Source organism: Pseudophryne corroboree, chromosome 8 (genome assembly GCF_028390025.1).
Source record: "Pseudophryne corroboree isolate aPseCor3 chromosome 8, aPseCor3.hap2, whole genome shotgun sequence".
In the NCBI taxonomy this organism is placed as follows: domain Eukaryota; kingdom Metazoa; phylum Chordata; class Amphibia; order Anura; family Myobatrachidae; genus Pseudophryne; species Pseudophryne corroboree.
In genome coordinates, this window is record NC_086451.1 from 403,760,849 (window position 1) to 403,776,122 (window position 15,274).

The window sequence follows — 15,274 nt, forward strand, 5'->3', positions numbered from 1 at the left end:
ATCTACATTGAATCAAGCAAAAAAAAAAAATGCATTATGTCATATTATCTCTAACCCACCTGACAAGATTTGTGTCCAGATAAGGCCACAGCAGATATTTGCTACCAACATTTTTGTGCTGTAAAGTATAAACTCATGTTTTCCATAAATCAGTAGGAGGGCACTGCATGTCCTATCATGCCCATAATGACATCTGTAAATTTGGCATTACCCACATACTGTATGAACGTGATATGCCCCCCTTTAAAAGTTTTTGCCTTGTGATCATCTGTGACCACCAGTATCACCTAGCGCTGTGGCAAGAAATATCTTCCATATTGGCACACACACACAGAGGGGTACCCTGTCTCGAAAGAAGGGAGTTTCCTATTTCAAACGATGTTCCCCCTTAGTAGTTATTGCCTGGTGATCACCAGACAATGAAACAGTACACAAAAAAAATCTAATTTTCTACAGATGTGGTGATCTAAAGCCCATATCTCCTCATCTTGTGTCAAATAAATAAGTAATCCCAAATTGAATGCAATACCTGTATCTTTACCTGCAATACCTGTACCCCTATCTAGGTTTTAAAAGGGTTGACTTTTTTGTGCTGCTAAACTGTAGTCTTCAACTCATACAGATGTGACCTCATATATCTGGCACTTTCTAAACAAACAGATTCCCTCTCTCAGGACCTATTGCTCCTACCACATCCATAAGCATATGCACTTATTGTCAGTAAATCACTGTGTCTACCGTGTACAACTGTCATGTGCAGCATCAGCAAATCTGTCAGTTCTGCTTTCAGCATTGATCAAGCACCTGGATGCTGCTGCTGCTGCTGCTCTCTCTTCCTTATATTCAGGTTGTTCCTGGTAACTAGGATACTGGCCCTGATTCTGAGTTGATCGCTCGCTAGCTACTTTTAGCAGCCGTGCAAACGCATAGTTACCGCCCACGGGGGAGTGTATTTTCGCTTTGCAAGTGTGCGAACGCATTTGTAGCCGATCTCTGCAAAAACATTTTGTGCAGTTTCTGAGTAGCTCTGGACTTACTCAGCCCTTGCAATCACTTCAGTCTTTTTGTTGCCAGAATTGACGTCAGTCACCCGCCCTGCAAACGCCTGGACATGCCTGCGTTTTCCCAAACACTCCCAGAAAACGGTCAGTTGACACCCATAAACGCCCAATTCCTGTCACTCTCCTAGCGATCGGATGTGCGAATGGATTCTTCGTTAAAGCCATCACCCAGCATCGATCCTATTTGTATCCGTACAACGCGCCTGCACATTGCGATGCATATGCATGTGGAGTTTTGCCATTTTTCTACCTGATCGTTGCACTGCGAAAATCGGCAGCTAGTGATCAATTCGGAATGACCCCCTCTAGCTGCACAGCTGATGTGGAGTACCTCGTTAACTAATATTACACATGGTTTGCTGGTTATTCTTATGACTTACCTTTGCTTCAGTTTATGAAACTACAGGTCACAGCCAGCTCCTGCATTCAGCAATTGACTCCACAGGTGTCTGCATTCTGTAATTACAGCTGGTTACCTGAAATCCTACTATTCAGCCTGTCAGCTTGCTCAGTCTGCACTGCAGCTGCATGATATATCAATTACTGGGGGGCCTGTCTGGTGCTCTCAGCTAATTGGCCCAGCCTGTCTTTTAACCTCTCAATCCCAAGATGCTTTGCTAGTTATAGCTAATGCTTCATGTGTTCTGCTCCATGGTTCATGTCTCTGGTTCCAGCTATCCGTCCAGTGGATACTTTGCCTTGTTCCAGCATTATTCCAGCTTATCCACTTGCTGACATTCTCTGGATTACTGATTTCAGAATTCGGTCTGCCCTATTTATCTGTGTTAATCCCAGTCTGTCCATGTACCGCTGCCTCCTGTACCTCTCCTAGTGTTACCCGCTACTGAACCATCTCCGCCGGCACTAGTATACCATCAGGTCATGAGCTCCCCGCCACTCTCTCTAGTTCAAATTTGTGCATGTGTGTTACTGCAGTCCTGCTTTTAACATCTGGACTACTCAAACATCATCTTTGCCATAACCCTAGTCCTGCTCAGAAATTAAGTGACCCAGACAGAGGGCAGCGACCTGCACGTCTGGTGCCGCAAAGACCATATCCCCTTGCGGGGTTCCCTGGTGAAGACCTCCCAGCATGTTAGACTCCGAACCTCTGTTATGGGAAACATCAACTACTTGGTACCTGACCACAAGTTCCAGATTCTGCACCAAGTCTCTGAAATTCACCCAGTCTCTGATAACAGCCTTACTAGTGCTTTCATCACACTCGTAATAATGAAAATTAAATGTTGTTTAGGATATGTGTTGCACTTGTACAGAGCTGTCCTCATACATCTTGCCTCAATACCCCAGGTTAAGCTACCATCACATCATACATGGGTCATTTGGGTATATTGAATGTGGGGTGGGGGTCAGTTAAGGGGTGCCATCAGGGAAAGCCAAGGAACCCAGTTCTGAGCAAACACATGGGGGTATATTATTTACTAAGATTCGTAATTGTCGGGATTTGGTGGGAGATTAAACACGAAAGACATCGTAGTGTGAATTTGCCACTTTTTTTTTTTTACGTCTCATTTACTATGCTGTAATATTCTGCATTTTTGTTTTTTCCGATGTCGATGTCATTCGTAATGTCAGGCAGCGTTTTACCGGAGTGATTAGTAAAACACTGCCTGACAAAACACAAGGAATCCTGGCTGGCTTTGTGAGATCCATGCAGGGCTTCATTGTGTATATTATGAGAAGTGAAGAAAGAGTTCAAAATCATAAAAAAAAATTGCGTGGGGTCCCCCCTCCTAAGCATAACCAGCCTCAGGCTCTTTGAGCCGGTCCTGGTTGTAAAATACAGGTAAAAAACTGACTGGGGTTCCCCCATATTTAAACAACCAGCACCGGGCTCTGCATCTGGTCCTGGTGCAAAAAATACGGTAGACAAAAAACGTAGGGGTCCCCCGTATTTTTAACACCAGCACCGGGCTCCACTAGTCAGAGAGATAGTGCCACAGCTGGGGGACACTTTTATATTGGTCCCTGCGGCCCTGGCATTAAATCCCCAACTAGTCACCCCTGGCCGGGGTACCCAGGAGGAGTAGGGAGCCCTTAAATCAAGAGGTCCCCCTCCAGCCACCCAAGGACCAGGGGTGAAGCCCGAGGCTGTCCCCTCATCCGTGGGCGGTGGATGGGCGGCTGATAGCATTTGTGTAAAAAGAAAGAATATTGTTTTTATTAGCAGAACTACAAGTCCCAGCAAGCCACCCCTGCAAGCTGGTACTTGGAGAACCACAAGTACCAGCATGCGGGGGAAAATTCGTCCATTGGTACCTGTAGTTCTACTACAAAAAAAATACCCAACTAAAAACAAAACACGCACACCGTGACAGTATAACTTTAATGTACATACATTCACACTTACATACATACATACTTACCTACATTATGCTCACCCGAAGCACTCGGTCCCCTTGTCCAGTAGAATCCAGGGGTACCTGTAAATAAAATTATACTTACAAAGAATCCAGTGTAGATCGGTCATCTTCTTAAAAGTTATAATCCAGGGACTTGGCAAAAAAAACGCTCACCCGACCCACAAACTGAATGGGGATCCATGTTTACACATTTACACATGGATCCCTTTTCCCCGAATGTCAGAACCCCCCGTGACTCCTGTCAAAGAGGGTCCCTTCAGCCTTCAGCCAATCAGGGAGCGCCATGTCATGGCACTCTCCTCATTGGCTGTGCGCTCCTACACTGTCAGTCAGGCAGAGCACTGTGGATTTTTAACTCTTTCACACCCCTTCCCACTGATAAACATGCATGGATCTCACTGCTCCGTGCATGCCTATCAGAATATGGGGGGAAAAAGCAGGTCTATTTGAATAATGCTTTTTTTTACGATTTGTACTTTTTCACGGCAGTGTTTGGCTATTGCCAGCAGTGATTGTGAATACGATTTTTTTGTAAATTACAGAGTTGTATAAAATAACAGGCTTGTTTGACCGATGGTGTATTCATTCGTATTTTTTTTCTCTGCCTTCAAAAAAATACGAATGCCCTAATCACTGACGAGATTTCAGTTTAGTAAATTCCCGAGATGACACTTTGAACAAAAAACACAAAATCGGCCAAAATCGGGAGCTTAGTAAATATACTCAATGGGGTTCAATTTTTTGTCATGTTAGAATGAGCAAAAAGGCCAATAGTATTTTCTGAAAAATCCAAATTTTTCTGAGAACAACATTATATAATTTGTACAGGCACTGCATTGATATCAGTGTTGGAATGTGATGAGTGCAAATGTGAAAAAATAGCCTCAGCACAAGGTTGGGAAACCTCTCAGCAGTGAAAGGGTTAAGGGAAAAATAGTTGCTGTTTGTGATGGCATGCTAGCCTGGTCACTGGTGTTTAACAACAAGAAGTGAGCCCAGATATACTGTAACAATGCAATGTCTCAGAGTAACCTTATTTTTTAAATGTTTACCTGCCTGCATCCAGAAGAATATATTTCAGTTGGGTTTAGTATATTTTGTAAACATTCATCATGCTGACATTCATAGTATCAATATGACAAAGTATATGTATTGCCATTCGTCACGTCAGCACTAATAAAATGTCGATATGATTAGAGTGTAAACATAACGTTACTGATGGTCTAGAGGTGAATTACCTCGTTTGCTGGGTTTGGAAATGTCTTCTCGGTCTGGCGGGGCGACCCGGCTGATCCTGCAACACTTCCTGCTGTGAGTATTCCCAAATCTTAACCCTGCGATTAGTGCCTAAACTTAACTTTTCCGCCCGCAATCTAACCCTAACTCTCTCCCTAGTGCCTAAACCTAACCCTCCTGTAGCTTGACCCTCCACAGACACAGCGTACCCCTAACTCTCCAGTTGGTACAGAATGTTTACATTTCACATATTGACACTGTGAACATGTTGACATTCTGCAGATGTGGACATATTGCACATTGACATTTCAGCAATGTTGACATCCTGTCGACATTGTGGTGTTGACTTTACGACTGCATTTCATTTCACTTTATAAAAGAGAGATTAAATAAAGTGATTCTTGAACGTTTGTGATTTTTCTATATTTCTGCTGAAATTTTGCCTAAAACTACCTAAGATTTTTACACAAGTCCTAAAAGTAGATAAAGAGAACCAAATCAAAGAAATGAGACAAAAAAATTAGACATGCTAATTTTTTATTGAGGAAAATGATATAATATCACATATCTGTGAGTGGCAAAAGTATGTGAACCTCTGCTTTCAGTATCTGGTATGACCCCCTTGTGCAGCAATAACTGTATCTATACATTTCCGGTAATTGTTGAGTAGTCCTGCACATCGCTTTGAGAAATTTTACCCCATTCCGCCACACAAAACAGCTTCAACTCTGTTAAGCTGGTGGGTGTCTTCCCATGAATGACAACATTTTGATTGGATTCAGGACTTTGACTTGGCTATTTCAAAACTTTACATTTATTCTTCTTTAACCATTTTTTGGTGGAATGACTTGTGTGCTTTAGGTCGTTGTCTTGCTGTATCACACACATTCTCTTGAGATGCAGCTCATGGACATATGTCCTGATATTTTCCTTACAATATTCTGCTATTATTCAGAATTCATTGTTCCATCAATGATGGCAAGTAATCCTGGTCCAGATTCAGTAAAACAGGCCCAAACCATGATAGCACCATCATCATGTTTCATAGATGATATGAGGTTTTTATGCTGGAATGCAGTGTTCTCCTTTCTCCAAACATAACGTTTCTCATTTGTCATGAACCTGACTTAAATCTCCTATGTTGTAGTAACCAGCCCTGTGACTTGCCTCAGACTTCAGTCCTACAGGCCAGGATATCCTGCAGTTATAACAGACAGTGGCCCTCATTTTGAGTTGATCGCAGCAGCAAATTTGTTAGCAGTTGGGCAAAACCATGTGCACAGCAGGGGGGACAGATATAACATGTGCAGAGAGAGTTAGATTTGGGTGGGGTGTATTTAAACTGAAATCTAAATTGCAGTGTAAAAATAAAGTAGCCAGTATTTACCCTGCACAGAAACAATATAACCCACCCAAATCTAACTTTCTGTGCACATGTTATATCTGCCCCCCCCCCCCCCCCCCCCCTCCCCCTGGAGTGCACATGGTTTTGCCCAATTGCTAAGAAACTTGCTGCTGCGATCAACTCAGAATTACCCCCAGAGTTCACTCAGCCTTGCTTTACAATTGCATGCTGACTTTTGTTTCATTCTCTGACTCCGGTATCTGCTGAGCATTCTAGTTTTCAAGCTGCCATACATTCATTGTAAGACTGTGTTGCTGCTGGAGCAGCACTTTCCCCAGGCTGATTTAGAACCTGTGTTGACTCAAGACAGTAGCAGTGATCTCAGGCCAGCTGGTAACTATTTGTGAGCCTGAACAACGTTGCTTCCTGCTACCTTTCCAGGTAGAGATGTGCGGCAGGCACTTTTGTGTTTCGTCGTTTGGTTTTGGTTCCATGCTCGTGTTTTGGATCTGGATTGGTTTTGCCAAAACCACCCTTTTGTGTTTTGGTTTTAAATCTGGATGATTTTTGAAAAAAACAAATACAGCTAAAATCATAGAATTTGGGGGTAATTTTGCTCCTACAGTATTATTAACCTCAATAACATTCATTTACACTCATTTGCAGTCTATTTTGAACACCAAACACCTCACAATATTGTTTTTAGGCCAAAAGGTTGCACCGAGGTGGCTGTATGACTAAGCTAAGTGACACAAGTGTGCGACACAAACACCTGGTCCATCTAGGAGTGGCACTGTAGTGGCAGACAGGATGGCAATTAAAAAAACTAGGCCCCAAACAGCACATCATGCAAAGAAGAAAAAGAGGGGCAATGAGGTAGCAGTATGACTGTGCTGCACACTTGTGTCGCTTAGCTTAAACAACGTGGGATGTTCTGGAATTTGACCAGATGTAATACATGCACAATATTGGTGGCACAGGAGAGCATACTACAAAACCACACACACACGGCAAAGCCTGTAAAATTAATTTGGATAATAAATATCCTTTTATTTGGAGCTATTATAAAAATATGCAGCAAAGGCGAGCACACCCCTACACCACACAGGGAAAACCCTGTAAACATTATTTGGATAATAATATAAGTAATGTATAAAAACCCTTTTATTTGGAGTAAATAATATACAGCACAGGACACCACCACTGGATTTATGGCAGCACAAAACACCACCACGGGACTGTTGCAGCACAAGACAGCACCACTGGACTGGACTTATACAGCAGTACCCCCGGACATGTACAGCAGTGTCAGACAGGATGGCACGTTAAAAAACTAGTTCCCAAACAGCACATGATGCAAAGATAAAAAAGAGGTGCAAGATGGAATTGTCCTTGGGCCCTCCCACCCACCCTTATGTTGTATAAACAGGACATGCACACTTTAACAAACCAATCATTTCAGCGAAAGGGTCTGCCACCCGACTGTGGCTGAAATGACTGTGTTTGTTTGGGCCCCCACCAAAAAAGAAGCAATCAACTTCTCCTTGCACAAAATGGATCTACAGAGGCAAGATGTCGACCTCATCCTCATCCTCTGATTCCTCACCCCTTTCAGTGTGTACATCCTCCTCCTCCTCAGAGTATTAATTCATCCCCACTGGAATCCACCATCACAGGTACCTGTGTACTTTCTAGAGGCAACTGCTGGTCAAGGTCTTCCTGGAGGAATTTATAATTAATTTTAATGAACATCATCTTCTCCACATTTTGTGGAAGTAACCTCCTATGCCGATCGCTGACAAGGTGACCGGCTGCACTAAACACTCTTTCGGAGTACACACAGGAGGGGGGGCAATTTAGGTAAAATAAAGCCAGTTTGTGCAAGGGCATCCAAATTGCCTCTGCCTCTTTTTCCTGTCAGTATACATATGGACTGTCTGACATGCCTACTTGGATGCAGTCACTCATATAAGTTTCCACCATTCTTTCAATGATTACAGAATCATATGCAGTGACAAAAGACATGTCAGTAATCATTGGCAGATCCTTCAGTCTGGACCAGATGTCAGCACTCACTCCTGACTGCCTTGCATCACCGCCAGCAGGTGGAATAGGAAATCTTATCTATTTCCTCACAGCCCCAGTTGCTGGAGAAAATTAAGGAGAAGCTGTTGAAGGGTCATGTTCCGCTTGAGTTGACAATTTTCTCACCAGCAGGTATTTGAACCTCTGCAGACTTGTGTCTGCCAGAAAGAGAGATACATTGTAGACTTTAAACCTATGATCGAGTACGGTGGCCATAATGTACTGCTCTGATTTCAACAGATTGACCACCGTTGAATCCTGGCAAGCGAATAAAGGGTTCCATCCACAAGTCCCACATACTTAGCTGAATCGCTCCATCTTAGCTCCTCCTTCAATCTCTCCAGGTGCTTCTGCAGAAGCCTGATGAGGGGAATGACCTGACTCAAGCTGGCAGTGTCTGAACTAACTTCACGTGTGACAATTTCGAAGGGTTGGAGAGCCTTGGACAAGATGGAAATCATTCTCCACTGCGCTTGAGTCAGGTGGATTACCCCTCCTTTGCCTATATTGTAGGTGGATGTATAGGCTTAAATGGCCTTTTGCTGCTCCTCCATCATCTGAAGCATATAGGGTGTTGAATTCCACGTCATTACCACCTCATGTTCCAATTGATGGCAGGGCAGGTTCAGGAGTGTTTTCTGGCACTCCAGTCTTTAGCACTCGGTGGCTGAATGCCGAAGTGGACCGCAATTTTTCGGGCCACCAACGGCATCTTCTGCACGCCCGTCACTTTTCAAAATATTCTGCACCACCAAATTAATTGTATGTGCAAAACATGGGACGTGCTGGAATTTGCCCAGATGTAATGCACGCACAATATTGCTGGCGTTGTCCGATATCACAAAACCTCAGGAGAGTCTAAGTGGAGTAAGCCATTGAGCAATGATGTCCCCCAGTTTCCTTAAAAGGTTGTCAGCGGTGTGCCTCTTACGGAAAGCGGTGATACATAGCGTAGCCTGCCTAGGAACGAGTTGCCGTTTGTGAGATACTGCTACTGGTGCCAATGCTGTGTTTGCTGTGGTGGGCAATACATCTACCCAGTGAGCAGTCACAGTCATGTAGTCCTTAGTCTGCCCTGTTCCACTTGTCCACATGTCCGTGGTTAAGTGGAAAGTGGGTACAACTGCATTTTTAGGACACTGAGATCACTTTTTCTGACGTCTCTGTACATTCTCGGTATCACCTGCCTACTGAAGTGGAATCTAGATGGGATTTGGTACCGGGGACACACTATCTCCATCAATTCTCTAAGTCCCACTGAACTAATGGCGGATACCGGATGCACGTCTAACACCAACATAGCTGTCAAGGCTTCAGTTATCCACTTTGCAACAGGATGACTGCTGTCATATTTCATCTTCCTCACAAAGGACTGATGGACAGTCAATTGCTTAGTTGAAGTAGTACAAGTGGTCTTCCAACTTCCCCTCTGGGATAATGATCGACTTCCAGCGGCAGCAACAGCAGCAGTGGGTGTACCACCCGAGGATCCACCAGAGGAATCCCGGGTTAGGAGAGGACTCCTCAGTCTTGCCAGTGACATGGCCTGCAGGACTACTGATGTTCCTGACTGAGGAGGAAGTTGACGTTAAGGGAGTTGGTGGTGTAGCTTGCAGGAGCTTGGGTACAAGATGAAGAAGGGATTTAGGTGTCAGTGGACTACTTACACTCTTACCCTAAGTTTATGAACTTGACAATTACTTCTGATGAATGCGCAGGAGGTGATGTATAAGGGAGGATTTTCCTAAATGGATAACGTCCTTACCCCTACTTATTACGGATTGAGAGAGGCAACACACGGCTTGACACCTGTTGTCCGGATTTGTGGAGAAATAATTCCATACCGAAGAGGTGGCTTTTTTGGTATTTTGCCCAGGCATCACAATGGGCTTATTCATCCCACGGACAACAGGTGTCTCCCCCGGTGGCTGATTTAAACAAACCACATCACCATCAGAATCCTCATCGTCAACTTCCTCCTCAGTGCCAGCAACACCCATATCCTCATCCTGATGTACTTCAACAGTGACATCTTCAATTCGATTATCAGAAACTTGACTGTGGTTGCTACTTCCAGCACTTCCAGGGGGAGTGCAAATGGTGGAAGGAGCCACCTCTTCCTAACCAGTGTTTGGAAGGTCAGGCATCGCAACCGCCGACACACTTGGACTCTCCTTGGGGATTTTTGATACCATTTTAGAGCGCACAGTTCTTTGCTGTGCTTTTTCCAGTTTAACTCTTATCATTTTTCTAGTGGGAGGATGAGGGCTTCCATCGTCATGTGAAGCTTTACCACTAGTCATGAACATAGGTCAGGGCCTTCGCCGATCCTTGCCACTGCATGTCGTAAATGGCATATTGGCAAGTTTATATTTCTCCTCAGACCATTTAAATTTATTTTTTTGGGGTCTTTTTACTGAACTTTGGCAATTTTGGATTTTACATGCCCTCTACTATCACATTGGGCATCGGCCTTGGCAGACAGCATTGATGGTATTTCATCATCTATGTCACGACTAGTGGCAGCAGCTTCAGAACTAGGAGGAAGTGATTCTTGATCTTTCCGTATTTTATCCTCCAAATTTTTGTTCTCTATTATTTTTCTGGTGTTATATAACACAATATGTGGCACAGGACAGCGCACCTCTATACCACACAGGGCAAACCCTGTAAAAATCTTTTGGATTAAATATTAATAACCCCTTTAAATGGAGTAAATAGTATACAGATCAGGACAGTACCACTTATACAGTAGTTTCACTGGACTTATACGCCAGTACCACTGGAATTATATGGCAGTACCACTGGATTTATATGGCAGTACTACTGGAATTATCCAGCAGTATCACTGGAATTATACGGCAGTACCACTGGATTTATATGCCAGTACCACTGGACTGGATTTATATGGCAGTATCACTGGATTTATACGCCAGTATCACTGGAATTATACGGCAGTACCACTGGATTTATATGGCAGTACCACAGGACTGGGATTATACGGCTGTATCACTGGAATTATATGGCAGTATCACTGGACTGGAATTATGCGGTAGTATCACTGGAATTATACGACAATATCACTGGACATATACGGCAGTATCACTGGATTTATACGGCAGTACCGCTGGACATATATGGCAGTATCACTGGACAGGATTTATACACCAGTACCACTGGATTTATACGGCAGTACCACTGGACATATGCAGAAGTATCTTTGGAATTATATAGTAGTACCACTGGACATGTACGGTAGTATCACTGGAATTATATGGTAGTGCCACCGGATTTATACGGCAGTATCACTGGACTGGATTTATACAGCAGTACCACTGGATTTATACGGCAGTACCACTGGACATATATACGGCAGTATCACTAGACTTAATTTATATTCCAGTACCACTGGATTTACATGGCAGTACCACTGGACATATATGGTGGTACCACTGGACTTATACGGCAGTATCACTGGAATTATATGGCAGTACCGCTGGACATATATGGCAGTATCACTGGACTGGATTTATACGCAAGTGCCACTGGATTTATACACCAGTATCACTGGAATTATAAGGCAGTACCACTGGAATTATACGACAGTACCACTGGACTGGATTTATACGCCAGTACCACTGGATTTATATGCCAGTACTACTGGAATTATATGGCAGTACCACTGGAATTATACAGCAGTATCAATGGACTGGATTTATATGCCAGTACCACTGGATTTATACAACAGTACCACTGGATTTATATGCCAGTACCACTGGATTTATATGCCAGTACCACTGTATTTATAAACCAGTAACACTGGACTTATATGGCAGTACTACTGGACTTATATGGCAGTACTACTGGACTTATATGCCAGTACCACTGGATTTATGCGGCAGTATCACTGGATTCATACCGTAGTATCACTGGAATTATATGGCAGTATCACTGGAATTATACAGCAGTATACTGGACTTATATGGCCGTGCCACTGGACATATATGGCAGAATCTCTGGAATTATATTCCAGTACCACTGGACTTATACGGCAGTATCACTGGACTGGATTTATATGCCAGTACCACTGGATTTATACGTCAGTACCACTGGACATATACGGCAGTATCACTGGAATTATAAGGCAGTACCACTGGATTTATACGGCAGTATCACTGGACTGGATTTATACGGCCGTAACACTGGACATATACGGCAGTATCACCGGACTGGATTTATACGGCAGTACCGCTGGACATATACGGCAGTATCACTGGAATTATAAGGCAGTACCACGGGACTTACACGGCAGTATCACTGGACTGTATTTATACGGCAGTACCACTGGACATATACGGCAGTACCACTGGACATCTTCAACAGTACCACTGAACATATATGGAGTACCACTGGATTTATACAGCAGCACAAGGACACCACCACTGGACAGATGCAGGACAACACAGCACCAATGCAATGGACTGGACTTATACAGCAGCACTGGACATATGGCAGCAGAGGACCCCACCACTGTGACTGGACTGATGCAGCACAAGACACTACCAATCGGCCCTCATTATGAGTTGATCGCTAGCTGCTTTCGTTCTCAGCGATTAGGTAAAAAAGTGGTACTTCTGCGCATGCGTGTGGGGCGCAGTGCAGTGCGCACGTGCGATGTACTTTCACAAAAGCCAATGAAGTTTCACACAAGGTCTAGCAACGCTTTTCAGTCGCACTGCTGACCGTGGAGTGATTGACAGAAAGTGGGTGTTTCTGGGTGGTAACTGACCATTTTCGGGGAGTGTGTGGAAAAACGCAGGTATGTCGGATAAAAACGCAGGAGTGGTTGGGGAAACGTAGGCGTGGCTGGCCAAACGCAGGGCATGTTTGTGACGTCAAAACAGGAACTAAACAGTCTGAAGTGATCGCTAGCTAGGAGTAAGTCTCGAGCTACTCAGAAACTGCACAATCTTTTTTTGTAGCAGCACTGCGATCCTTTCGGTCGCACTTCTGCTAAGCTAAGATACACTCCCAGAAGCAGCTAGCAAGCGAACAACTCGGAATGAGGGCCACTGTACTGATGCAGGACAACACTGTACTGGACTTGTACAGCTACACTGGACATATGGCAATAGAGGACACCACCACTGTGACTAGACTGATGCAGCATAAGACACTACACTGGACTGCGCAGCACAAGAGAGCACTGAAATTGCCTCCCCACTTTCCCTCCTGCACAGACACTGAAGATAGAGACACGTCCTTTCGCTACACTCTCCAATGCCGGACTGAAAATGGCGGTGACGCGCAGTTCCTTATATGGAATCCAAAACCCACGAGAATACGACAGCGGGATAATGACGTTTTGCCTTGTTCTGGTTTCCGAGTCAGGCGGGAAAACCCAAGCCGGGCTCGGATCCGGGCTCAGGTAGTGAAGTCCGGTAGGGTACGGTACTCATGGAGCCGAACCCACTCATCTCTACTACCAGGTCTCAGTTCTGCATTGTTAGCAGCTCCAGTACAACCACCTGCAAGTGGTGCTGATTACCATATTCCCGGTCCCAGCCGGTTTAGTCTCTCGGTCCCAGCCGGTCTAGTCCTCCAGTTTAAGCAGGTCCAGTCATCCAGTCCCAGCTTGTCCAGTCCTCCAATCCTAGCTGGTCCCATCTTCTGGTCCAGTCCTCCAGTCCCAGCCGGTCCACTCCTCTGGTTCCAGCCATTCCAGTACTCACATTGACAGTTGGTCCAGCAATAATCCTGTTTTAAGCCGGTCCAGCAATACTCCTGATTCCAGCTAGTCTACCGATACTCACAGTTCCAGACAGTCTAAAGATACTCCCATTCCAGCCTGGTCAGCTATCCAGTTTGGTTCTTTTTCTAGAACTTTTATCATTCCGGTTCTAGCCCAGTCAACACTCCAGTCTGGTTCCAATTCATGCAAGAAGTGTCATCATTCTGGTTCCAGTCCGGTCAGCACTCCAGTCCTGTACCAGTCTGGGCAGCACATTAGTGCAGTTTTCAGTTCCTTTATAACCAATTCTGCCTTCTCCAGTACCAGCTGATACAGTACTACTTAAGTCTATCTTAGAGTTTGTTCTATTATTAATTCAGTTTCATCCTAAGTATCAGTCGCCTCAGACTTTAGACAAGTATTCTAATCCTACACTCCAGTTCCATCTCTTCACCTGAAGAACCTCAGTAAACATCAAAACCCAGTCTCCTGACATTATTTAGACCAAAAAATTTTTAAAATGTCTATCCTCTGAGTGTATATCTACTGTTCTGGCAAGCATCTCAAATTTTTAGTAAAAACTGTGAAAATTTAGTGTTTTTGTAGTTTGGTCAGTCCAACCTCAAAGTTGGGCACGGAGGGCATAAAAGTGATCTTTGGGTCTCCTAATGTATGAATAAATATCACCATGCCCTAAGAATCATTTGTGATTGATGAGAAGAGGTCTTTGAAAATGGCAAAAGTAGTGAAAATCTGAGGATTTTAGAAGAAATCAAGTTGTTTCTTGTGCAGCCTTTAGCCCACCCCATACTAACTGTGGGGGTGAGCAATTTGAACATTTGAGGTGCTTGCTGGGAGCAGATATTAACTAAGAGGGTAGACATTTTGTACAGTTGATGTTGACCCCTAAGGCCAAACTCCACCGTCACTTTTGTGCTTTTTCAACCCACCTTTATGAACATGTCTAATTTTTTTTGTTCCATTTGTTTAGTTTGTTTCTCTTTACCTACTTTAAAGACTGTGAAAATCTGAGCAGACATATAGAAAATTCTAAAGGGTTCACAAACTTTCAAGCACCACTATATCACTATATGTAGGGGAAGGAAGGAAGGAAGGGAAGGGAAGGGAAGGGAAAGGAGAAGGGGAGGAAGGAAGGAAGTTGACCTCCTAATGTTTGTTTTGTGTTACACAGTTGTTGAGGTTAAACAAAATACAAATATCCATCTAGTTCAACCTGTGTAATAATTTTTTTATATTGATTAAATGCTGTATCCTTGAATATTTTTTTTCCGCTAGGAATTTATCTTTACACACTATTATAATTTTGTTAAATAAGTTGCATGAACTTGTTGCAAATGACTTAAAAGGAAACAGGTGCCTAGATGGTCAATGTTCCTACCTCTACAAACTTTGGTTTCAGAAATGGTACAGG

The 15,274-nt window shown here is 43.8% G+C and overlaps 1 pseudogene; it reads left to right on the top strand.

Annotated features, from left to right (window-relative positions):
* The window catches only part of LOC134949313 (cytochrome P450 2A4-like), a 202,270-nt pseudogene that overhangs the window by 39,605 nt on the left and 147,391 nt on the right, over positions 1 to 15,274 (top strand).